At 45.9% G+C, this 23,741-nt stretch overlaps 1 pseudogene; it reads right to left on the bottom strand.

The window, feature by feature from the left end:
• LOC106586799 (conserved oligomeric Golgi complex subunit 3-like) overlaps positions 1-22,387 on the bottom strand; it is a 71,339-nt pseudogene extending 48,952 nt beyond the window's left edge.
• Positions 22,388-23,741: the final 1,354 nt, after the last annotated feature.

Genomic DNA, 23,741 nt, shown 5'->3' with positions numbered 1-23,741 from the left:
GGAGACAGTACTTCCTCTAGCCTAGGTGTGGGTTTGGAGACAGTACTTCCTCTAGTCTAGGTGTGGGTTTGGAGACAGTACTTCCTCTAGTCTAGGTGTGGGTTTGGAGACAGTACATCCTCTAGTATAGGTGTGGGTTTGGAGATTGTACATCCTCTAGTCTAGGTGTGGGTTTGGAGACAGTACTTCCTCTAGTATAGGTGTGGGTTTGGAGACAGTACTTCCTCTAGTCTAGGTGTGGGTTTGGAGACAGTACTTCCTCTAGTATAGGTGTGGGTTTGGAGACAGTACATCCTCTAGTATAGGTGTGGGTATGGAGACAGTACTTCCTCTAGTATAGGTGTGGGTTTGGAGACAGTACTTCCTCTAGTCTAGGTGTGGGTTTGGAGACAGTACTTCCTCTAGTCTAGGTGTGGGTTTGGAGAGAGTACTTCCTCTAGTCTAGGTGTGGGTTTGGAGACAGTACTTCCTCTAGTATAGGTGTGGGTTTGGAGACAGTACTTCCTCTAGTATAGGTGTGGGTTTGGAGACAGTACTTCCTCTAGTCTAGGTGTGGGTTTGGAGACAGTACTTCCTCTAGTATAGGTGTGGGTTTGGAGACAGTACTTCCTCTAGTATAGGTGTGGGTTTGGAGACAGTATATCCTGTAGTCTAGGTGTGGGTTTGGAGACAGTACTTCCTCTAGTCTAGGTGTGGGTTTGGAGACAGTACTTCCTCTAGTATAGGTGTGGGTTTGGAGACAGTACATCCTCTAGTATAGGTGTGGGTATGGAGACAGTACTTCCTCTAGTCTAGGTGTGGGTTTGGAGACAGTAATCCTCTAGTCTAGGTGTGGGTTTGGAGACAGTAATTCCTCTAGTCTAGGTGTGGGTTTGGAGACAGTACATCCTCTAGTATAGGTGTGGGTTTGGAGACAGTACTTCCTCTAGTATAGGTGTGGGTTTGGAGACAGTACTTCCTCTAGTCTAGGTGTGGGTTTGGAGACAGTACTTCCTCTAGCCTAGGTGTGGGTTTGGAGACAGTACTTCCTCTAGTCTAGGTGTGGGTTTGGAGACAGTACTTCCTCTAGTCTAGGTGTGGGTTTGGAGACAGTACATCCTCTAGTATAGGTGTGGGTTTGGAGATTGTACATCCTCTAGTCTAGGTGTGGGTTTGGAGACAGTACTTCCTCTAGTATAGGTGTGGGTTTGGAGACAGTACTTCCTCTAGTCTAGGTGTGGGTTTGGAGACAGTACTTCCTCTAGTATGGGTGTGGGTATGGAGACAGTACTTCCTCTAGTATAGGTGTGGGTATGGAGACAGTACTTCCTCTAGTATAGGTGTGGGTTTGGAGACAGTACTTCCTCTAGTATAGGTGTGGGTTTGGAGACAGTACATCCTCTAGTATAGGTGTGGGTTTGGAGACAGTACTTCCTCTAGTCTAGGTGTGGGTTTGGAGACAGTACTTCCTCCAGTATGGGTGTGGGTATGGAGACAGTACTTCCTCTAGTATAGGTGTGGGTATGGAGACAGTACTTCCTCTAGTATAGGTGTGGGTATGGAGACAGTACTTCCTCTAGTATAGGTGTGGGTTTGGAGACAGTACATCCTCTAGTATAGGTGTGGGTTTGGAGACAGTAATTCCTCTAGTCTAGGTGTGGGTTTGGAGACAGTACATCCTCTAGTATAGGTGTGGGTTTGGAGACAGTACTTCCTCTAGTATAGGTGTGGGTTTGGAGACAGTACTTCCTCTAGTCTAGGTGTGGGTTTGGAGACAGTACTTCCTCTAGTCTAGGTGTGGGTTTGGAGACAGTACTTCCTCTAGTCTAGGTGTGGGTTTGGAGACAGTACTTCCTCTAGTATAGGTGTGGGTTTGGAGACAGTACTTCCTCTAGTCTAGGTGTGGGTTTGGAGACAGTACTTCCTCTAGTCTAGGTGTGGGTTTGGAGACAGTACTTCCTCTAGTATAGGTGTGGGTTTGGAGACAGTACATCCTCTAGTATAGGTGTGGGTTTGGAGACAGTACTTCCTCTAGTATAGGTGTGGGTTTGGAGACAGTACTTCCTCTAGTCTAGGTGTGGGTTTGGAGACAGTACTTCTTCTAGTCTAGGTGTGGGTTTGGAGAGAGTACTTCCTCTAGTCTAGGTGTGGGTTTGGAGACAGTACTTCCTCTAGTATAGGTGTGGGTTTGGAGAAAGTACATCCTCTAGTATAGGTGTGGGTATGGAGACAGTACTTCCTCTAGTATAGGTGTGGGTTTGGAGACAGTACTTCCTCTAGTATAGGTGTGGGTTTGGAGACAGTACTTCCTCTAGTATAGGTGTGGGTTTGGAGACAGTATATCCTGTAGTCTAGGTGTGGGTTTGGAGACAGTACTTCCTCTAATCTAGGTGTGGGTTTGGAGACAGTACTTCCTCTAGTATAGGTGTGGGTTTGAAGACAGTACATCCTCTAGTATAGGTGTGGGTATGGAGACAGTACTTCATCTAGTCTAGGTGTGGGTTTGGAGACAGTACTTCCTCTAGCCTAGGTGTGGGTTTGGAGACAGTACTTCCTCTAGTCTAGGTGTGGGTTTGGAGACAGTACTTCCTCTAGTATAGGTGTGGGTTTGGAGACAGTACATCCTCTAGTATAGGTGTGGGTATGGAGACAGTACTTCCTCTAGTATAGGTGTGGGTTTGGAGACAGTACTTCCTCTAGTCTAGGTGTGGGTTTGGAGACAGTACTTCTTCTAGTCTAGGTGTGGGTTTGGAGAGAGTACTTCCTCTAGTCTAGGTGTGGGTTTGGAGACAGTACTTCCTCTAGTATAGGTGTGGGTTTGGAGACAGTACATCCTCTAGTATAGGTGTGGGTATGGAGACAGTACTTCCTCTAGTATAGGTGTGGGTTTGGAGACAGTACTTCCTCTAGTCTAGGTGTGGGTTTGGAGACAGTACTTCCTCTAGTATAGGTGTGGGTTTGGAGACAGTACTTCCTCTAGTATAGGTGTGGGTTTGGAGACAGTATATCCTGTAGTCTAGGTGTGGGTTTGGAGACAGTACTTCCTCTAATCTAGGTGTGGGTTTGGAGACAGTACTTCCTCTAGTATAGGTGTGGGTTTGGAGACAGTACATCCTCTAGTATAGGTGTGGGTATGGAGACAGTACTTCCTCTAGTCTAGGTGTGGGTTTGGAGACAGTAATCCTCTAGTCTAGGTGTGGGTTTGGAGACAGTAATTCCTCTAGTCTAGGTGTGGGTTTGGAGACAGTACATCCTCTAGTATAGGTGTGGGTTTGGAGACAGTACTTCCTCTAGTATAGGTGTGGGTTTGGAGACAGTACTTCCTCTAGTCTAGGTGTGGGTTTGGAGACAGTACTTCCTCTAGCCTAGGTGTGGGTTTGGAGACAGTACTTCCTCTAGTCTAGGTGTGGGTTTGGAGACAGTACTTCCTCTAGTCTAGGTGTGGGTTTGGAGACAGTACTTCCTCTAGTATAGGTGTGGGTTTGGAGACAGTACTTCCTCTAGTCTAGGTGTGGGTTTGGAGACAGTACTTCCTCTAGCCTAGGTGTGGGTTTGGAGACAGTACTTCCTCTAGTCTAGGTGTGGGTTTGGAGACAGTACTTCCTCTAGTCTAGGTGTGGGTTTGGAGACAGTACATCCTCTAGTATAGGTGTGGGTTTGGAGATTGTACATCCTCTAGTCTAGGTGTGGGTTTGGAGACAGTACTTCCTCTAGTATAGGTGTGGGTTTGGAGACAGTACTTCCTCTAGTCTAGGTGTGGGTTTGGAGACAGTACTTCCTCTAGTATAGGTGTGGGTTTGGAGACAGTACATCCTCTAGTATAGGTGTGGGTTTGGAGACAGTACTTCCTCTAGTATAGGTGTGGGTTTGGAGACAGTACTTCCTCTAGTCTAGGTGTGGGTTTGGAGACAGTACATCCTCTAGTCTAGGTGTGGGTTTGGAGACAGTACATCCTCTAGTATAGGTGTGGGTTTGGAGACAGTACATCCTCTAGTCTAGGTGTGGGTTTGGAGACAGTACTTCCTCTAGTATAGGTGTGGGTTTGGAGACAGTACTTCCTCTAGTCTAGGTGTGGGTTTGGAGACAGTACTTCCTCTAGTATGGGTGTGGGTATGGAGACAGTACTTCTTCTAGTATAGGTGTGGGTATGGAGACAGTACTTCCTCTAGTATAGGTGTGGGTATGGAGACAGTACTTCCTCTAGTATAGGTGTGGGTTTGGAGACAGTACATCCTCTAGTATAGGTGTGGGTTTGGAGACAGTAATTCCTCTAGTATAGGTGTGGGTTTGGAGACAGTACATCCTCTAGTATAGGTGTGGGTTTGGAGACAGTACTTCCTCTAGTATAGGTGTGGGTTTGGAGACAGTACTTCCTCTAGTCTAGGTGTGGGTTTGGAGACAGTACTTCCTCTAGTCTAGGTGTGGGTTTGGAGACAGTACTTCCTCTAGTCTAGGTGTGGGTTTGGAGACAGTACTTCCTCTAGTATAGGTGTGGGTTTGGAGACAGTACTTCCTCTAGTCTAGGTGTGGGTTTGGAGACAGTACTTCCTCTAGTCTAGGTGTGGGTTTGGAGACAGTACTTCCTCTAGTATAGGTGTGGGTTTGGAGACAGTACATCCTCTAGTATAGGTGTGGGTTTGGAGACAGTACATCCTCTAGTATAGGTGTGGGTATGGAGACAGTACTTCCTCTAGTATAGGTGTGGGTTTGGAGACAGTACTTCCTCTAGTCTAGGTGTGGGTTTGGAGACAGTACTTCTTCTAGTCTAGGTGTGGGTTTGGAGAGAGTACTTCCTCTAGTCTAGGTGTGGGTTTGGAGACAGTACTTCCTCTAGTATAGGTGTGGGTTTGGAGACAGTACATCCTCTAGTATAGGTGTGGGTATGGAGACAGTACTTCCTCTAGTATAGGTGTGGGTTTGGAGACAGTACTTCCTCTAGTCTAGGTGTGGGTTTGGAGACAGTACTTCCTCTAGTATAGGTGTGGGTTTGGAGACAGTACTTCCTCTAGTATAGGTGTGGGTTTGGAGACAGTATATCCTGTAGTCTAGGTGTGGGTTTGGAGACAGTACTTCCTCTAATCTAGGTGTGGGTTTGGAGACAGTACTTCCTCTAGTATAGGTGTGGGTTTGGAGACAGTACATCCTCTAGTATAGGTGTGGGTATGGAGACAGTACTTCCTCTAGTCTAGGTGTGGGTTTGGAGACAGTAATCCTCTAGTCTAGGTGTGGGTTTGGAGACAGTAATTCCTCTAGTCTAGGTGTGGGTTTGGAGACAGTACATCCTCTAGTATAGGTGTGGGTTTGGAGACAGTACTTCCTCTAGTATAGGTGTGGGTTTGGAGACAGTACTTCCTCTAGTCTAGGTGTGGGTTTGGAGACAGTACTTCCTCTAGCCTAGGTGTGGGTTTGGAGACAGTACTTCCTCTAGTCTAGGTGTGGGTTTGGAGACAGTACTTCCTCTAGTCTAGGTGTGGGTTTGGAGACAGTACATCCTCTAGTATAGGTGTGGGTTTGGAGATTGTACATCCTCTAGTCTAGGTGTGGGTTTGGAGACAGTACTTCCTCTAGTATAGGTGTGGGTTTGGAGACAGTACTTCCTCTAGTCTAGGTGTGGGTTTGGAGACAGTACTTCCTCTAGTATAGGTGTGGGTTTGGAGACAGTACATCCTCTAGTATAGGTGTGGGTATGGAGACAGTACTTCCTCTAGTATAGGTGTGGGTTTGGAGACAGTACTTCCTCTAGTCTAGGTGTGGGTTTGGAGACAGTACTTCTTCTAGTCTAGGTGTGGGTTTGGAGAGAGTACTTCCTCTAGTCTAGGTGTGGGTTTGGAGACAGTACTTCCTCTAGTATAGGTGTGGGTTTGGAGACAGTACTTCCTCTAGTATAGGTGTGGGTTTGGAGACAGTACTTCCTCTAGTCTAGGTGTGGGTTTGGAGACAGTACTTCCTCTAGTATAGGTGTGGGTTTGGAGACAGTACTTCCTCTAGTATAGGTGTGGGTTTGGAGACAGTATATCCTGTAGTCTAGGTGTGGGTTTGGAGACAGTACTTCCTCTAATCTAGGTGTGGGTTTGGAGACAGTACTTCCTCTAGTATAGGTGTGGGTTTGGAGACAGTACATCCTCTAGTATAGGTGTGGGTATGGAGACAGTACTTCCTCTAGTCTAGGTGTGGGTTTGGAGACAGTAATCCTCTAGTCTAGGTGTGGGTTTGGAGACAGTAATTCCTCTAGTCTAGGTGTGGGTTTGGAGACAGTACATCCTCTAGTATAGGTGTGGGTTTGGAGACAGTACTTCCTCTAGTATAGGTGTGGGTTTGGAGACAGTACTTCCTCTAGTCTAGGTGTGGGTTTGGAGACAGTACTTCCTCTAGCCTAGGTGTGGGTTTGGAGACAGTACTTCCTCTAGTCTAGGTGTGGGTTTGGAGACAGTACTTCCTCTAGTCTAGGTGTGGGTTTGGAGACAGTACATCCTCTAGTATAGGTGTGGGTTTGGAGATTGTACATCCTCTAGTCTAGGTGTGGGTTTGGAGACAGTACTTCCTCTAGTATAGGTGTGGGTTTGGAGACAGTACTTCCTCTAGTCTAGGTGTGGGTTTGGAGACAGTACTTCCTCTAGTATGGGTGTGGGTATGGAGACAGTACTTCTTCTAGTATAGGTGTGGGTATGGAGACAGTACTTCCTCTAGTATAGGTGTGGGTATGGAGACAGTACTTCCTCTAGTATAGGTGTGGGTTTGGAGACAGTACATCCTCTAGTATAGGTGTGGGTTTGGAGACAGTACTTCCTCTAGTCTAGGTGTGGGTTTGGAGACAGTACTTCCTCCAGTATGGGTGTGGGTATGGAGACAGTACTTCTTCTAGTATAGGTGTGGGTATGGAGACAGTACTTCCTCTAGTATAGGTGTGGGTATGGAGACAGTACTTCCTCTAGTATAGGTGTGGGTTTGGAGACAGTACATCCTCTAGTATAGGTGTGGGTTTGGAGACAGTAATTCCTCTAGTCTAGGTGTGGGTTTGGAGACAGTACATCCTCTAGTATAGGTGTGGGTTTGGAGACAGTACTTCCTCTAGTATAGGTGTGGGTTTGGAGACAGTACTTCCTCTAGTCTAGGTGTGGGTTTGGAGACAGTACTTCCTCTAGTCTAGGTGTGGGTTTGGAGACAGTACTTCCTCTAGTCTAGGTGTGGGTTTGGAGACAGTACTTCCTCTAGTATAGGTGTGGGTTTGGAGACAGTACTTCCTCTAGTCTAGGTGTGGGTTTGGAGACAGTACTTCCTCTAGTCTAGGTGTGGGTTTGGAGACAGTACTTCCTCTAGTATAGGTGTGGGTTTGGAGACAGTACATCCCTCTAGTATAGGTGTGGGTTTGGAGACAGTACTTCCTCTAGTATAGGTGTGGGTTTGGAGACAGTACTTCCTCTAGTCTAGGTGTGGGTTTGGAGACAGTACTTCTTCTAGTCTAGGTGTGGGTTTGGAGAGAGTACTTCCTCTAGTCTAGGTGTGGGTTTGGAGACAGTACTTCCTCTAGTATAGGTGTGGGTTTGGAGAAAGTACATCCTCTAGTATAGGTGTGGGTATGGAGACAGTACTTCCTCTAGTATAGGTGTGGGTTTGGAGACAGTACTTCCTCTAGTATAGGTGTGGGTTTGGAGACAGTACTTCCTCTAGTATAGGTGTGGGTTTGGAGACAGTATATCCTGTAGTCTAGGTGTGGGTTTGGAGACAGTACTTCCTCTAATCTAGGTGTGGGTTTGGAGACAGTACTTCCTCTAGTATAGGTGTGGGTTTGAAGACAGTACATCCTCTAGTATAGGTGTGGGTATGGAGACAGTACTTCATCTAGTCTAGGTGTGGGTTTGGAGACAGTACTTCCTCTAGCCTAGGTGTGGGTTTGGAGACAGTACTTCCTCTAGTCTAGGTGTGGGTTTGGAGACAGTACTTCCTCTAGTCTAGGTGTGGGTTTGGAGACAGTACATCCTCTAGTATAGGTGTGGGTTTGGAGACAGTACATCCTCTAGTCTAGGTGTGGGTTTGGAGACAGTACTTCCTCTAGTATAGGTGTGGGTTTGGAGACAGTACTTCCTCTAGTCTAGGTGTGGGTTTGGAGACAGTACTTCCTCTAGTATGGGTGTGGGTATGGAGACAGTACTTCTTCTAGTATAGGTGTGGGTATGGAGACAGTACTTCCTCCAGTATGGGTGTGGGTATGGAGACAGTACTTCTTCTAGTATAGGTGTGGGTATGGAGACAGTACTTCCTCTAGTATAGGTGTGGGTATGGAGACAGTACTTCCTCTAGTATAGGTGTGGGTTTGGAGACAGTACTTCCTCTAGTCTAGGTGTGGGTTTGGAGACAGTACATCCTCTAGTCTAGGTGTGGGTTTGGAGACAGTACATCCTCTAGTATAGGTGTGGGTTTGGAGACAGTACATCCTCTAGTCTAGGTGTGGGTTTGGAGACAGTACTTCCTCTAGTATAGGTGTGGGTTTGGAGACAGTACTTCCTCTAGTCTAGGTGTGGGTTTGGAGACAGTACTTCCTCTAGTATGGGTGTGGGTATGGAGACAGTACTTCTTCTAGTATAGGTGTGGGTATGGAGACAGTACTTCCTCTAGTATAGGTGTGGGTATGGAGACAGTACTTCCTCTAGTATAGGTGTGGGTTTGGAGACAGTACATCCTCTAGTATAGGTGTGGGTTTGGAGACAGTAATTCCTCTAGTCTAGGTGTGGGTTTGGAGACAGTACATCCTCTAGTATAGGTGTGGGTTTGGAGACAGTACTTCCTCTAGTATAGGTGTGGGTTTGGAGACAGTACTTCCTCTAGTCTAGGTGTGGGTTTGGAGACAGTACTTCCTCTAGTCTAGGTGTGGGTTTGGAGACAGTACTTCCTCTAGTCTAGGTGTGGGTTTGGAGACAGTACTTCCTCTAGTATAGGTGTGGGTTTGGAGACAGTACTTCCTCTAGTCTAGGTGTGGGTTTGGAGACAGTACTTCCTCTAGTCTAGGTGTGGGTTTGGAGACAGTACTTCCTCTAGTATAGGTGTGGGTTTGGAGACAGTACATCCTCTAGTATAGGTGTGGGTTTGGAGACAGTACATCCTCTAGTATAGGTGTGGGTATGGAGACAGTACTTCCTCTAGTATAGGTGTGGGTTTGGAGACAGTACTTCCTCTAGTCTAGGTGTGGGTTTGGAGACAGTACTTCTTCTAGTCTAGGTGTGGGTTTGGAGAGAGTACTTCCTCTAGTCTAGGTGTGGGTTTGGAGACAGTACTTCCTCTAGTATAGGTGTGGGTTTGGAGACAGTACATCCTCTAGTATAGGTGTGGGTATGGAGACAGTACTTCCTCTAGTATAGGTGTGGGTTTGGAGACAGTACTTCCTCTAGTCTAGGTGTGGGTTTGGAGACAGTACTTCCTCTAGTATAGGTGTGGGTTTGGAGACAGTACTTCCTCTAGTATAGGTGTGGGTTTGGAGACAGTATATCCTGTAGTCTAGGTGTGGGTTTGGAGACAGTACTTCCTCTAATCTAGGTGTGGGTTTGGAGACAGTACTTCCTCTAGTATAGGTGTGGGTTTGGAGACAGTACATCCTCTAGTATAGGTGTGGGTATGGAGACAGTACTTCCTCTAGTCTAGGTGTGGGTTTGGAGACAGTAATCCTCTAGTCTAGGTGTGGGTTTGGAGACAGTAATTCCTCTAGTCTAGGTGTGGGTTTGGAGACAGTACATCCTCTAGTATAGGTGTGGGTTTGGAGACAGTACTTCCTCTAGTATAGGTGTGGGTTTGGAGACAGTACTTCCTCTAGTCTAGGTGTGGGTTTGGAGACAGTACTTCCTCTAGCCTAGGTGTGGGTTTGGAGACAGTACTTCCTCTAGTCTAGGTGTGGGTTTGGAGACAGTACTTCCTCTAGTCTAGGTGTGGGTTTGGAGACAGTACATCCTCTAGTATAGGTGTGGGTTTGGAGATTGTACATCCTCTAGTCTAGGTGTGGGTTTGGAGACAGTACTTCCTCTAGTATAGGTGTGGGTTTGGAGACAGTACTTCCTCTAGTCTAGGTGTGGGTTTGGAGACAGTACTTCCTCTAGTATGGGTGTGGGTATGGAGACAGTACTTCTTCTAGTATAGGTGTGGGTATGGAGACAGTACTTCCTCTAGTATAGGTGTGGGTATGGAGACAGTACTTCCTCTAGTATAGGTGTGGGTTTGGAGACAGTACATCCTCTAGTATAGGTGTGGGTTTGGAGACAGTACTTCCTCTAGTCTAGGTGTGGGTTTGGAGACAGTACTTCCTCCAGTATGGGTGTGGGTATGGAGACAGTACTTCTTCTAGTATAGGTGTGGGTATGGAGACAGTACTTCCTCTAGTATAGGTGTGGGTTTGGAGACAGTACATCCTCTAGTATAGGTGTGGGTTTGGAGACAGTAATTCCTCTAGTCTAGGTGTGGGTTTGGAGACAGTACATCCTCTAGTATAGGTGTGGGTTTGGAGACAGTACTTCCTCTAGTATAGGTGTGGGTTTGGAGACAGTACTTCCTCTAGTCTAGGTGTGGGTTTGGAGACAGTACTTCCTCTAGTCTAGGTGTGGGTTTGGAGACAGTACTTCCTCTAGTCTAGGTGTGGGTTTGGAGACAGTACTTCCTCTAGTATAGGTGTGGGTTTGGAGACAGTACTTCCTCTAGTCTAGGTGTGGGTTTGGAGACAGTACTTCCTCTAGTCTAGGTGTGGGTTTGGAGACAGTACTTCCTCTAGTATAGGTGTGGGTTTGGAGACAGTACATCCTCTAGTATAGGTGTGGGTTTGGAGACAGTACTTCCTCTAGTATAGGTGTGGGTTTGGAGACAGTACTTCCTCTAGTCTAGGTTGTGGGTTTGGAGACAGTACTTCTTCTAGTCTAGGTGTGGGTTTGGAGAGAGTACTTCCTCTAGTCTAGGTGTGGGTTTGGAGACAGTACTTCCTCTAGTATAGGTGTGGGTTTGGAGAAAGTACATCCTCTAGTATAGGTGTGGGTATGGAGACAGTACTTCCTCTAGTATAGGTGTGGGTTTGGAGACAGTACTTCCTCTAGTCTAGGTGTGGGTTTGGAGACAGTACTTCCTCTAGTATAGCTGTGGGTTTGGAGACAGTACTTCCTCTAGTATAGGTGTGGGTTTGGAGACAGTATATCCTGTAGTCTAGGTGTGGGTTTGGAGACAGTACTTCCTCTAATCTAGGTGTGGGTTTGGAGACAGTACTTCCTCTAGTATAGGTGTGGGTTTGAAGACAGTACATCCTCTAGTATAGGTGTGGGTATGGAGACAGTACTTCATCTAGTCTAGGTGTGGGTTTGGAGACAGTACTTCCTCTAGCCTAGGTGTGGGTTTGGAGACAGTACTTCCTCTAGTCTAGGTGTGGGTTTGGAGACAGTACTTCCTCTAGTCTAGGTGTGGGTTTGGAGACAGTACATCCTCTAGTATAGGTGTGGGTTTGGAGACAGTACATCCTCTAGTCTAGGTGTGGGTTTGGAGACAGTACTTCCTCTAGTATAGGTGTGGGTTTGGAGACAGTACTTCCTCTAGTCTAGGTGTGGGTTTGGAGACAGTACTTCCTCTAGTATGGGTGTGGGTATGGAGACAGTACTTCTTCTAGTATAGGTGTGGGTATGGAGACAGTACTTCCTCTAGTATAGGTGTGGGTATGGAGACAGTACTTCCTCTAGTATAGGTGTGGGTTTGGAGACAGTACATCCTCTAGTATAGGTGTGGGTTTGGAGACAGTACTTCCTCTAGTCTAGGTGTGGGTTTGGAGACAGTACTTCCTCCAGTATGGGTGTGGGTATGGAGACAGTACTTCTTCTAGTATAGGTGTGGGTATGGAGACAGTACTTCCTCTAGTATAGGTGTGGGTATGGAGACAGTACTTCCTCTAGTATAGGTGTGGGTTTGGAGACAGTACATCCTCTAGTATAGGTGTGGGTTTGGAGACAGTAATTCCTCTAGTCTAGGTGTGGGTTTGGAGACAGTACATCCTCTAGTATAGGTGTGGGTTTGGAGACAGTACTTCCTCTAGTATAGGTGTGGGTTTGGAGACAGTACATCCTCTAGTATAGGTGTGGGTATGGAGACAGTACTTCCTCTAGTATAGGTGTGGGTTTGGAGACAGTACTTCCTCTAGTCTAGGTGTGGGTTTGGAGACAGTACTTCTTCTAGTCTAGGTGTGGGTTTGGAGAGAGTACTTCCTCTAGTCTAGGTGTGGGTTTGGAGACAGTACTTCCTCTAGTATAGGTGTGGGTTTGGAGACAGTACATCCTCTAGTATAGGTGTGGGTATGGAGACAGTACTTCCTCTAGTATAGGTGTGGGTTTGGAGACAGTACTTCCTCTAGTCTAGGTGTGGGTTTGGAGACAGTACTTCCTCTAGTATAGGTGTGGGTTTGGAGACAGTACTTCCTCTAGTATAGGTGTGGGTTTGGAGACAGTATATCCTGTAGTCTAGGTGTGGGTTTGGAGACAGTACTTCCTCTAATCTAGGTGTGGGTTTGGAGACAGTACTTCCTCTAGTATAGGTGTGGGTTTGGAGACAGTACATCCTCTAGTATAGGTGTGGGTATGGAGACAGTACTTCATCTAGTCTAGGTGTGGGTTTGGAGACAGTAATCCTCTAGTCTAGGTGTGGGTTTGGAGACAGTAATTCCTCTAGTCTAGGTGTGGGTTTGGAGACAGTACATCCTCTAGTATAGGTGTGGGTTTGGAGACAGTACTTCCTCTAGTATAGGTGTGGGTTTGGAGACAGTACTTCCTCTAGTCTAGGTGTGGGTTTGGAGACAGTACTTCCTCTAGCCTAGGTGTGGGTTTGGAGACAGTACTTCCTCTAGTCTAGGTGTGGGTTTGGAGACAGTACTTCCTCTAGTCTAGGTGTGGGTTTGGAGACAGTACTTCCTCTAGTATAGGTGTGGGTTTGGAGACAGTACATCCTCTAGTCTAGGTGTGGGTTTGGAGACAGTACATCCTCTAGTCTAGGTGTGGGTTTGGAGACAGTACATCCTCTAGTATAGGTGTGGGTTTGGAGACAGTACATCCTCTAGTCTAGGTGTGGGTTTGGAGACAGTACTTCCTCTAGTATAGGTGTGGGTTTGGAGACAGTATTTCCTCTAGTCTAGGTGTGGGTTTGGAGACAGTACTTCCTCTAGTATGGGTGTGGGTATGGAGACAGTACTTCTTCTAGTATAGGTGTGGGTATGGAGACAGTACTTCCTCTAGTATAGGTGTGGGTATGGAGACAGTACTTCCTCTAGTATAGGTGTGGGTTTGGAGAAGAAGTCAGTTGTAGAGCTGGTGCTCATCCTGACAGACGTGAAACATGAAGGCACAGCCACTACGCACCTGGGAAGAGAACACAGGACAAACAGACAGACAACATCAGCGCTGGCAAAACATGTTGAAGGCTTCTCAGATAATATAATTTCAGTAATGTGTTTTGTACAGTATCTATGCAATTGTATCTGACAAATAAAATAAAACCAATCACAAGTGAATGGATCTTAGTAAAATACTGTGATCTTAGCAGGATCACAGCGGTCCTTGTTGTTTAAAACGGTGTAGACCTTACAGTGAAATGATTACTTATGAGCCCTTAACCAACAATGCAGTTAAGAAAAAAATAAAAAAAATAAATAAGACTACAATAAAAAATAAGAGCAACAATAAAATAACAACGAGACTATATACAGGGGGTACCGGTACCGAGTCAATGTGCGGGGGTACAGGTTAGTTGAGGTAATATGTACATGTAGGTAGGGGTTAAGTGACTATGCATAGATGACAGACATTGAGTAGCAGCAGCATAAATGCAAATAGCCATTTAATTAGCTGTTCAGCAGTCTTATGGCTTGGGGGAAAAAGCTGTTCAGAAGCCTTTTGGACCTAGACTTGACACTCTGGTACCGCTTGCCGTGCTGTAGCAGAGAGAACAGTCTATGACTAGGGTGGCTGGAGTCTTTGACAATTTTTAGGGCCTTCCTCTGACACCGCCTGGTTGAGGTCCTAGATGGCAGGAAGCTTGTAGCGCCTTGCGGTTGGAGGCTGAGCAGTTGCCATACCAGGCGGTGATGCAACCAGTCAGGATGCTCTCAATGGTGTAGCTGTATAACTTTTTGAGGACCTGAAGACCCGTGACACATCTTTTCAGTCTCCTGAGGGGGAATAGGTTTTGTCATGCCCTCTTCACGACTGTCTTGGTGTGCTTGGACCATGTTAGTTTGTTGGTGATGTGGACACCAAGGAACTTGAAACTCTCAACCAGCTCCACTGCAGCCCCGTCGTTGAGAATGGGGGGGGGTGCTTGGTCCTCCTTTTCCTGTAGTCCACAATCATCTCCTTGGTCATGTTGAGGGAGAGGTTGCTGTCCAGGCACCACACGGCCAGGTCTCTGACTTCCTCCGTGTAGGCTGTCTCGTTGTTGTTGGTGATCAGGCCTACCACTGTTGTGTTGTCGGCAAACTTAATGATGGTGTTGGAGTCGTGCCTGGCCATGCAGTCATGAGTGAACAGGGAGTACAGGAGGGGACTGAGCACGCATCCCTGAGGGCCCCCTGTCTTGTGGATCAGTGTGGCGGATGTGCTGTTACCTACCCTTACCACCTGGGGGTGGCCCATCAGGAAGTCCAGGATCCAGTTGCAGAGGGCAGTGTTTAGTCCCAGGGTCCTCAGCTTAGTGATGAGCTTTGAGGACACTATGGTGTTGGAACACTGAGCTGTAGTCAGTGAGTAGCATTCTCACATAGGGGTTCCTTTTGTCCAGGCGTGAAAGGGCAGTGTGGAGTGCAATAGAGATTGTATCATCTGTGGATCTGTTGGGGCGCTATGCGAATTGGAGTGGGTTTAGGGTTTCTGGGATAATGGTGTTGTGAGCCATGATCAGCCTTTCAAAGCACTTCATGGCTACAGACGTGAGTGCTACGGGTCGGTCGGTAGTCATTTAGGCAGGTTACCCTAGTGTTCTTGGGCACAGGGCCTATGGTGGTCTGCTTGAAAGATGTTGGTAATACAAACTCAGACAGGGGGAGGTTGAAAATGCCAGTGAAGACACTTGCCAGTTGGTCAGTGCAATCTTGGAGTACATGTCCTGGTAATCCATCTGGCCCAGCGGCCTTGTGAATGTTGACCTGTTTAAAGGTCTTACTCACATCAGCTACAGAGAGTGTGATCACACAATCGTCCGGAACAGCTGGTGCTCTCATGCATGTTTCAGTGTTACTTGCCTCGAAGCAAGCATAGAAGTAATTTAGCTCATCTGGTAGGCTTGTCTCACTGGGCAGCTCGCAGCTGTGCTTCCCTTTGTAGTCTGTAATAGTTTGCAAGCCCTGCCACATCCAGATTAGCCACTCATCGCCGGATCCTTACAAGGCACCCCGATCTCCTTCCGCACGGTTGGTTAAGAGCCCATAAAAAGGCAGCCATCCCCTCCGGCGCCATTATTATTTACTATTATTTCCTCATTCCTACACATGTTCTGTTACAGTATCTATGTGTAGAACCTACACATGTTCTGTCATCTATGTGAACAGCGGTTACTCACCTTGAACTGGACAAAGATTTTTTTTCTTTAACGAGTCGGACGCAAAGGATTTACTCCAGATACCCGACCAGGCCCAAATCTCAGATATTCGCGTGAAGAGAAGACACAGATACAGGGGACGCTGGTCCGGGTGCCTTGTGAGAATTTGTCGGCGAGTGGGTAACCCGCCTCTACCATCCGTCCTATTGGCCAATGTGCAATCATTGGAGAATAAACTGGATGAACTCCTGTCAAGACTATCCTACCAACGGGACATTAAACTGTGATATCTTATGTTTCTCCGTGTCCTGACTGAACGACGACATGGATAACAAGGGGTGGCGGTCTGTGTCTATTTGTTAATAACAGCTGGTGCGTGAAATCAAATATTAAGCAAGTCTCGAGGTTTTGTTCGCCTGAGGTAGAGTATCTCATGATAAGCTGTAGACCACACTATTTACCAAAAGAGTTTATCTATATTTTTCGTAGCTGTCTATTTACCACCACAAACCGATGCTGGCACTAAGACCGTACTCAACAAGCTGTATAAGGCCATAAGCAAACAAGAAAATACTCATCCAGAGGCGACGCTCCTAGTGGGCGGGGACGTTAATGCAGGGAAATTTAAATCTGTTTTACCTAATTTCTACCAGCATGTTACATGTGCAACAAGAGGAGAAAAAAAAGAAACGCTTACAAAGCTCTCCCTCGCCCTCTATTTGGCAAATCTGACCATAATGCTCTCCTCCTGCTTACAAGCAAAAACTAAAGCAGGAAGTACCAGTGACTCGCTCAATATGGAAGTGGTCAGATGATGCAGCTGCTAAGCTACAGGACTTTTCCGCTAGCACAGACTGGAATATGTTCTAGGACTCATCCAATGTCATTGAGGAGTATACCACATCAGTCACCGGCTTCATCAATACGTGCATTGATGACATTGTGGTAGGCCTGGTCACAGACAACGATGAGACAGTCTATAGGGAGGAGGTCAGGAACCTGGAAGTGTGGTGCCAAGACAACAACTTCTCCCTCAATGTGATCAAGACAAAGGAAATGATTGTGGACTACAGGAAAAGGTGGGCAGAGCGCACCCCCATTCTCATCGACAGGGCTGTAGTGGAGCAGGTTGAGAGCTTCAAGTTCCTTGGTGTCCACATCCCCAGCAAACTATCATGGTCCAAATACACCAAGACAGTCGTGAAGAGGTCACGACAACGCCTATTCCCCCTCAGGAGACTGAAAATATTTGGCATGTGTCCTCAAATCCTCAAATGGCTCTACAGCTGCACCATCGAGAGCATCCTGACTGGTTCCATCACTGCTAGGTATGGCAACTGCTCGGCCTCCGACCGCAAGGCACTACAGAGGGTAGTGTGTACGGCCCAGTAAATCACCGGGGCCAAGCTTCCTGCCATATAGGACCTCTATACCAGGCGGTGTCAGAGGAAGGCCCTAAAAATTGTCAAAGACTCCAGCCACCCTAGTCATAGACTGTTCTCTCTGCTACCGCACGGGAAGCGGTACCAGAGCGCCAAGTCTAAGTCCAAAAGGCTTCTAAACAGCTTCTACCCCAAGCCATAAGAGTCCTGAACATCAAAGCAATGGCTACCCAGAATATTTGCATTGCCCCCCCCTTACGCTGCTGCTACTCTGTTTATTATCTATGCATAGTCACTTTAATAACTCTACCTTCATGTACATATTACCTCAATTACCTCAACTAACCGGTGCCCCCGCACATTGACTCTGTACCAGTAGCCCTGTATATAGCCTAGCTATTGTTATTTTACTGCTGCACTTTAATTATTTGTTACTTTATTTCTTAAGGTATTTTTCTATAAACTGCATTGTTGGTTAAGGGCTTGTAAGTAAGAATTTCACTGTGAATGTCTACACCTGTTGTATTTGGCGCACGTTACAAATAAAAGTTGATTTGAATTACACAAAGATGACAGAACATGTGTAGGAATTACACAAAGATAACAGAACACACCACAGTAGGTGAGGCGATCCTGATAAGCCATGATCATACAGTACATGAACCCAATACTCACTCATTCTCTCTGACCTCTGCTCCATTTGTTAAATCAGCATCTGAAAGAACAATCACTATTATTCATCTCTACAAACACAACACAGAGTTTTTCAACCAAAAGGATGGCTTAGCAATTTGATGTTTATTTCCAACAGAATAAATAAATAATTATACTCACTCTGAACTTGACATAGCACAGTGTGAAGACATTGTCTGCGTTCGTTAGACCCAATGGATCCTGAAAGAAAAATACATTTTAAATCAGACAGACAACTCAAGACAGAAGACTTGTGTACAAGTACCAAGTCAAAATCGATAATAAAAAAGCGTCCGAGGACTTCTTCCTACCCTTTTTGTTAACTGGCTGGTGAGATTCTGCATAGCGTTCACAGTGTCTTCATGAAGTGCATGGTTTTAGACAGACATTGTTGGAACTTAGCCAGATACACTGGGTAATCATAAAAGTTTGGGCTGAAAAAAAAAGTTTGTAAATCAGCCAATATGAAGACACAGCTCTACAGTAGAATACATACTTTCCATTGTGGGGTGAAAATAAACTTACATGGGAAGAAACATACTCTATACAGTCATCCAATTTCGAAAGCTTTGGTATTAATCCTTCACTGTTTACAGACAGTGTGGGCGGGTTTAATTTCTGCAGAGACAGGGCGAGAATGAACTCTTGCAAGGCTCGAGTCAGGAAAAAGATTAACCAATGACATTTGCTAAAGGATTTAAAATGCCACAGCAAGGAGGATGGGTACAGGGTTTAATACATTTTTTAAAAGACCGTGTTGATGTTCTCCAACTCGTTGAAGTAAGAAAGCTTCTGCTGTATGTTCTCAGTCAGAGCCACCAGTTCTGACTGTTTAAGAGAAAACTATCTGTTGGCAGGGAACGAGGATTTTGATAACAGGCTGACATTTCATGTCTGACGTTTTATTCCATTACAAATGGAAACAGGTCCATGCTACTTTGTTCTGTTGGTACTTTTTGTGCCTCTGACACAGTCACATAACCAACATGTGACTGTGTCAGAGAACCTACATCTACAGTGGTTTCTCCACTAAATGTTTTGGGATTATGCTGTGGGATTTAGAGGTAATTTGTAGTTTAGTACGGTACCCTGCGTCACCACTTCATTGCTCCAGACCAGCGCAAGGGGAGTTAGAGCACTGATTATACTTTTGGGTCCTACTGTGTCTCTAACTGACAATGAATGGGTGACATAAACCTAAATAGAAACTGATAATTGTGCACAAGTTCATTTTTTTTGTAATGATATAAAAGCCCATTGGATATTCTCACAGATATATTATTAACCCTGGTATTAGCAGGACAATATATACACTGCTCAAAAAAATAAAGGGAACACTTAAACAACACAATGTAACTCCAAGTCAATCACACTTCTGTGAAATCAAACTGTCCACTTAGGAAGCAACACTGATTGACAATACATTTCACATGCTGTTGTGCAAATGGAATAGACAACAGGTGGAAATTATAGGCAATTAGCAAGACACCCCCAATAAAGGAGTGGTTCTGCAGGTGGGGACCACAGACCACTTCTCAGTTCCTATGCTTCCTGGCTGATGTTTTGGTCACTTTTGAATGCTGGCGGTGCTTTCACTCTAGTGGTAGCATGAGACGGAGTCTACAACCCACACAAGTGGCTCAGGTAGTGCAGCTCATCCAGGATGGCACATCAATGCGAGCTGTGGCAAGAAGGTTTGCTGTGTCTGTCAGCGTAGTGTCCAGAGCATGGAGGCGCTACCAGGAGACAGGCCAGTACATCAGGAGACGTGGAGGAGGCCGTAGGAGGGCAACAACCCAGCAGCAGGACCGCTACCTCCGCCTTTGTGCAAGGAGGAGCAGGAGGAGCACTGACAGAGCCCTGCAAAATGACCTCCAGCAGGCCACAAATGTGCATGTGTCTGCTCAAATGGTCAGAAACAGACTCCATGAGGGTGGTATGAGGGCCCGACGTCCACAGGTGGGGGTTGTGCTTACATCCCAACACCGTGCAGGATGTTTGGCATTTGCCAGAGAACACCAAGATTGGCAAATTCGCCACTGGCGCCCTGTGCTCTTCACAGATGAAGCAGGTTCACACTGAGCACATGTGACAGACGTGACAGTCTGGAGACGCCATGGAGAACGTTCTGCTGCCTGCAACATCCTCCAGCATGACCGGTTTGGCGGTGGGTCAGTCATGGTGTGGGGTGGCATTTCTTTGGGGGGCCGCACAGCCCTCCATGTGCTCGCCAGAGGTAGCCTGACTGCCATTAGGTACCGAGATGAGATCCTCAGACCCCTTGTGAGACCATATGCTGGTGCGGTTGGCCCTGGGTTCCTCCTAATGCAAGACAATGCTAGACCTCATGTGGCTGGAGTGTGTCAGCAGTTCCTGGAAGAGGAAGGCATTGATGCTATGGACTGGCCCGCCCGTTCCCCAGACCTGAATCCAATTGAGCACATCTGGGACATCATGTCTCGCTCCATCCACCAACGCCACGTTGCACCACAGACTGTCCAGGAGTTGGCGGATGCTTTAGTCCAGGTCTGGGAGGAGATCCCTCAGGAGACCATCCGCCACCTCATCAGGAGCATGCCCAGGCGTTGTAGGGATGTCATACAGGCACGTGGAGGCCACACACACTACTGAGCCTCATTTTGACTTGTTTTAAGGACATTACATCAAAGTTGGATCAGCCTGTAGTGTGGTTTTCCACTTTAATTTTGAGTGTGACTCCAAATCCAGACCTCCATGGGTTGATAAATTGGATTTCCATTGATTATTTTTGTGTGATTTTGTTGTCAGCACATTCAACTATGTAAAGAAAAAAGTATTTAATAAGATTATTTCATTCATTCAGATCTAGGATGTGTTATTTTAGTGTACCCTTTATTTTTTTGAGCAGTATATATTGGTCATATTGGTCATGGCTCCCGAGTGGCGCACAATGGGGATTCAGCTGTATCCACTGAAACCGCGCAAGGTTCAAGGCACGAGGGCAGGGTGCACGGGATGGGCCGCAGAGCCGCGCACAGAAGACCGATCTACCCCTTGGGGAAGGGAGGAGAAGGGAGGGAGGGTGGACCCCCACCCCGCCACACTGGGTAGCACAGAGCAACACTTTAAGGGGCATTGCACTAATAATGGCACTGACTATGGAAACGTTCCCGCTGTTCTGTTCTTAGTGCTAGTTTGCACGTTCAAACTAAAATAATGTAACTAATAATGGCATCTTTATGCTTTCGTTAATAAAATAATGATAAAAATACTCTTTCAAAATGTCGATGTTTATTTAGTTATGGATCCATAACGAATTACAACGGGAATAAATATCACTGAATTACAGAAATATCCTCCAATCCTCTATATATAATTATTGTCGGAGGGTCACGTCATATTTTTCGATATACAGTAGGCCTACCGTAGGGGACATGAGTCTCACTAGTGTTGAGTAATGTTCTGTTAAAAGTGGTGTAGGTCTTATTTATTTAAAGAGCATATTGAAGTTAGAAGCAATAGGATTTGAAGCAATAGCCTACAACTATTTTAGCACCGTTTCGCTCTGCTCTGAGACAAGCATGGGGACTGGTCTTGATTAATCAATGAGATTTTTATTTTCACTGAATCTCCGTTTGAATATTGGTTAGACTACAATTATGGTGTAGAAATGTTATGCTTTTAGTGTAACCTTTATTTAACTAGGCATGTCAGTTACGAAGAAATTCTTATTTACAAGGACAGCCTACTCCTTCCTTCCCGTCGGGGAATTGAACCCCGGTTTCCCGCACGCCACGGGGAATCTTTAGCTATATAGCCCAGTACTCTACTCCCGACCGTCACGTTGTACAGTACCATATTTTCCGTTCCATCCTAGCAGAAACCCAGAGGGTTTTTCGTTTTTCTTGGAATAGAAACACCCTAATATTAATCAAATTAATTCAGCAAAATTTCTTAAAATCAGTCCCATATACTATGTTCTTACAAAAAAAGGTTTTAAATTCTCTAGTACAGCCACTATTGAAGGCTATCAAATAGGGCTGGGCGATATAAATTTTTTTTTTTATATATTCGAGTTTATGTTTTAGTGCGGTATGGAAAATGCCTGTATCGCAAGAATCGAGGTTCTGTTATAATGTTGTAACGTTTTAAAAAGGCAGCATCTCACGGTCTTCTCTGTCAGCCCAATGTCGAATCATGTTTTTTCAGTAATATGGAAGTGGTTCGGGTTTAAGAGGTCTGATGTTCAGCAAACTAATGTCCTGTGCAAAATGTGTGGAAAGACAATTGCTACGAAAAGCAGCAGTACAACCAACCCCTTCCATCACCTGCAACTGAAACACGCGGTGGAATCGGAGTAATGCGTGAGACTATGCAATGCCGATTCCAGTCGCCAGATTCCCAAAACGTCTGCTAAAAGACAAACTACCATAGCCGCATCCTTTTCAAACGTAATCCCTTATGACAAGAACAGTTTGACGTGGAAGGAGATAACAGATGCAGTCACCTATTACATAGCGAAAGATATGGTTTCAATCTTTGCAGTAGAAACGCCAGGCTTTAAAAAGCTGCTAGGTACAGTTGACCACAAATATCAGCTGCCAAGCTGCAAGTATTTCATGGAAGAAGCCCTGCCGTGATTATACACTGCTACCCGCGAAAGAGTGGCAGAGAAGCTGGCTAGTGTTTCTTATTTTTCCACCACAGCCGATCTATGGTCGAGCAGAACATTAGAGCCATACCTAAGTTTGACAGCCCACTACATAAATGAAGATTGGAAATTGCTAAATGTCTGCCTCCAGACATCGTACTTCCCCGATGATCATACTGGTGAAGTAATAGCCCAGGGTCTCAAAGACTCTCTGGCATGGTGGAAGATGATCATACGGGTGAAGTAATAGCCCAGGGTCTCAGAGACTCTCTGGCATGGTGGAAGATGATCATACGGGTGAAGTAATAGCCCAGGGTCTCAGAGACTCTCTGGCATGGTGGAAGATGATCATACGGGTGAAGTAATAGCCCAGGGTCTCAGAGACTCTCTGGCATGGTGGAAGATGATCATACTGGTGAAGTAATAGCCCAGGGTCTCAAAGACTCTCTGGCATGGTGGAAGATGATCATACTGGTGAAGTAATAGCCCAGGGTCTCAAAGACTCTCTGGCATGGTGGAAGATGATCATACTGGTGAAGTAATAGCCCAGGGTCTCAAAGACTCTCTGGCATCATGGAAGATGATCATACTGGTGAAGTAATAGCCCAGGGTCTCAGAGACTCTCTGGCATCGTGGAAGATGATCATACGGGTGAAGTAATAGCCCAGGGTCTCAGAGACTCTCTGGCATGGTGGAAGATGATCATACTGGTGAAGTAATAGCCCAGGGTCTCAAAGACTCTCTGGCATGGTAGAAGATGATCATACAGGTGAAGTAATAGCCCAGGGTCTCAAAGACTCTCTGGCATGGTGGAAGATGATCATACAGGTGAAGTAATAGCCCAGGGTCTCAGAGACTCTCTGGCATGGTGGAAGATGATCATACTGGTGAAGTAATAGCCCAGGGTCTCAAAGACTCTCTGGCATGGTGGAAGATGATCATACGGGTGAAGTAATAGCCCAGGGTCTCAGAGACTCTCTGGCATGGTGGAAGATGAGTAACGACCGACAGGTGTGCATGACAACTGACAGCAGGAGCAACATGGGGAGCAACATGATAAAAGCATTGCGCTTGAATAACTGGACCCGCCAGCAGTGCTTTGGGCTCAGGCTTCACCTCGCCAGCAGGAAGCGTGACATTGGATAATTAAAATGGATTCAAAAAAGTGATTTTCAGGCCAGCTGTAGGCTAATGTGTTAGTAGCTGTGTCATTCTGCCAATCCAATAACAAATAACCACAGGCTGTTCTAATTATAACAAATTAACTAAATTAATACATTTTCAATCAAAATTATTATATAAATTACATATTCAAACAGCTTGTGGTCAAACATTCCTCAACAATAGAATAGACGTGTGGGTGTGTGTTGTTCATTTGTTTTGCACAAATACAGTGAGGGAAAAAAGTATTTGATCCCCTGCTGATTTTGTACGTTTGCCCACTGACAAAGAAATTATGAGTCTACAATTTTAATAGTAGGTTTATTTGAACAGTGAGAGACAGAATAACAACCAAAAAATCCAGAAAA

This window comes from Salmo salar, chromosome ssa25, assembly GCF_905237065.1.
Source record: "Salmo salar chromosome ssa25, Ssal_v3.1, whole genome shotgun sequence".
Lineage (NCBI taxonomy): Eukaryota > Metazoa > Chordata > Actinopteri > Salmoniformes > Salmonidae > Salmo > Salmo salar.
Note: the sequence above shows the minus strand (reverse complement) of the source record. Positions and strands in the feature narration are given on the sequence as shown.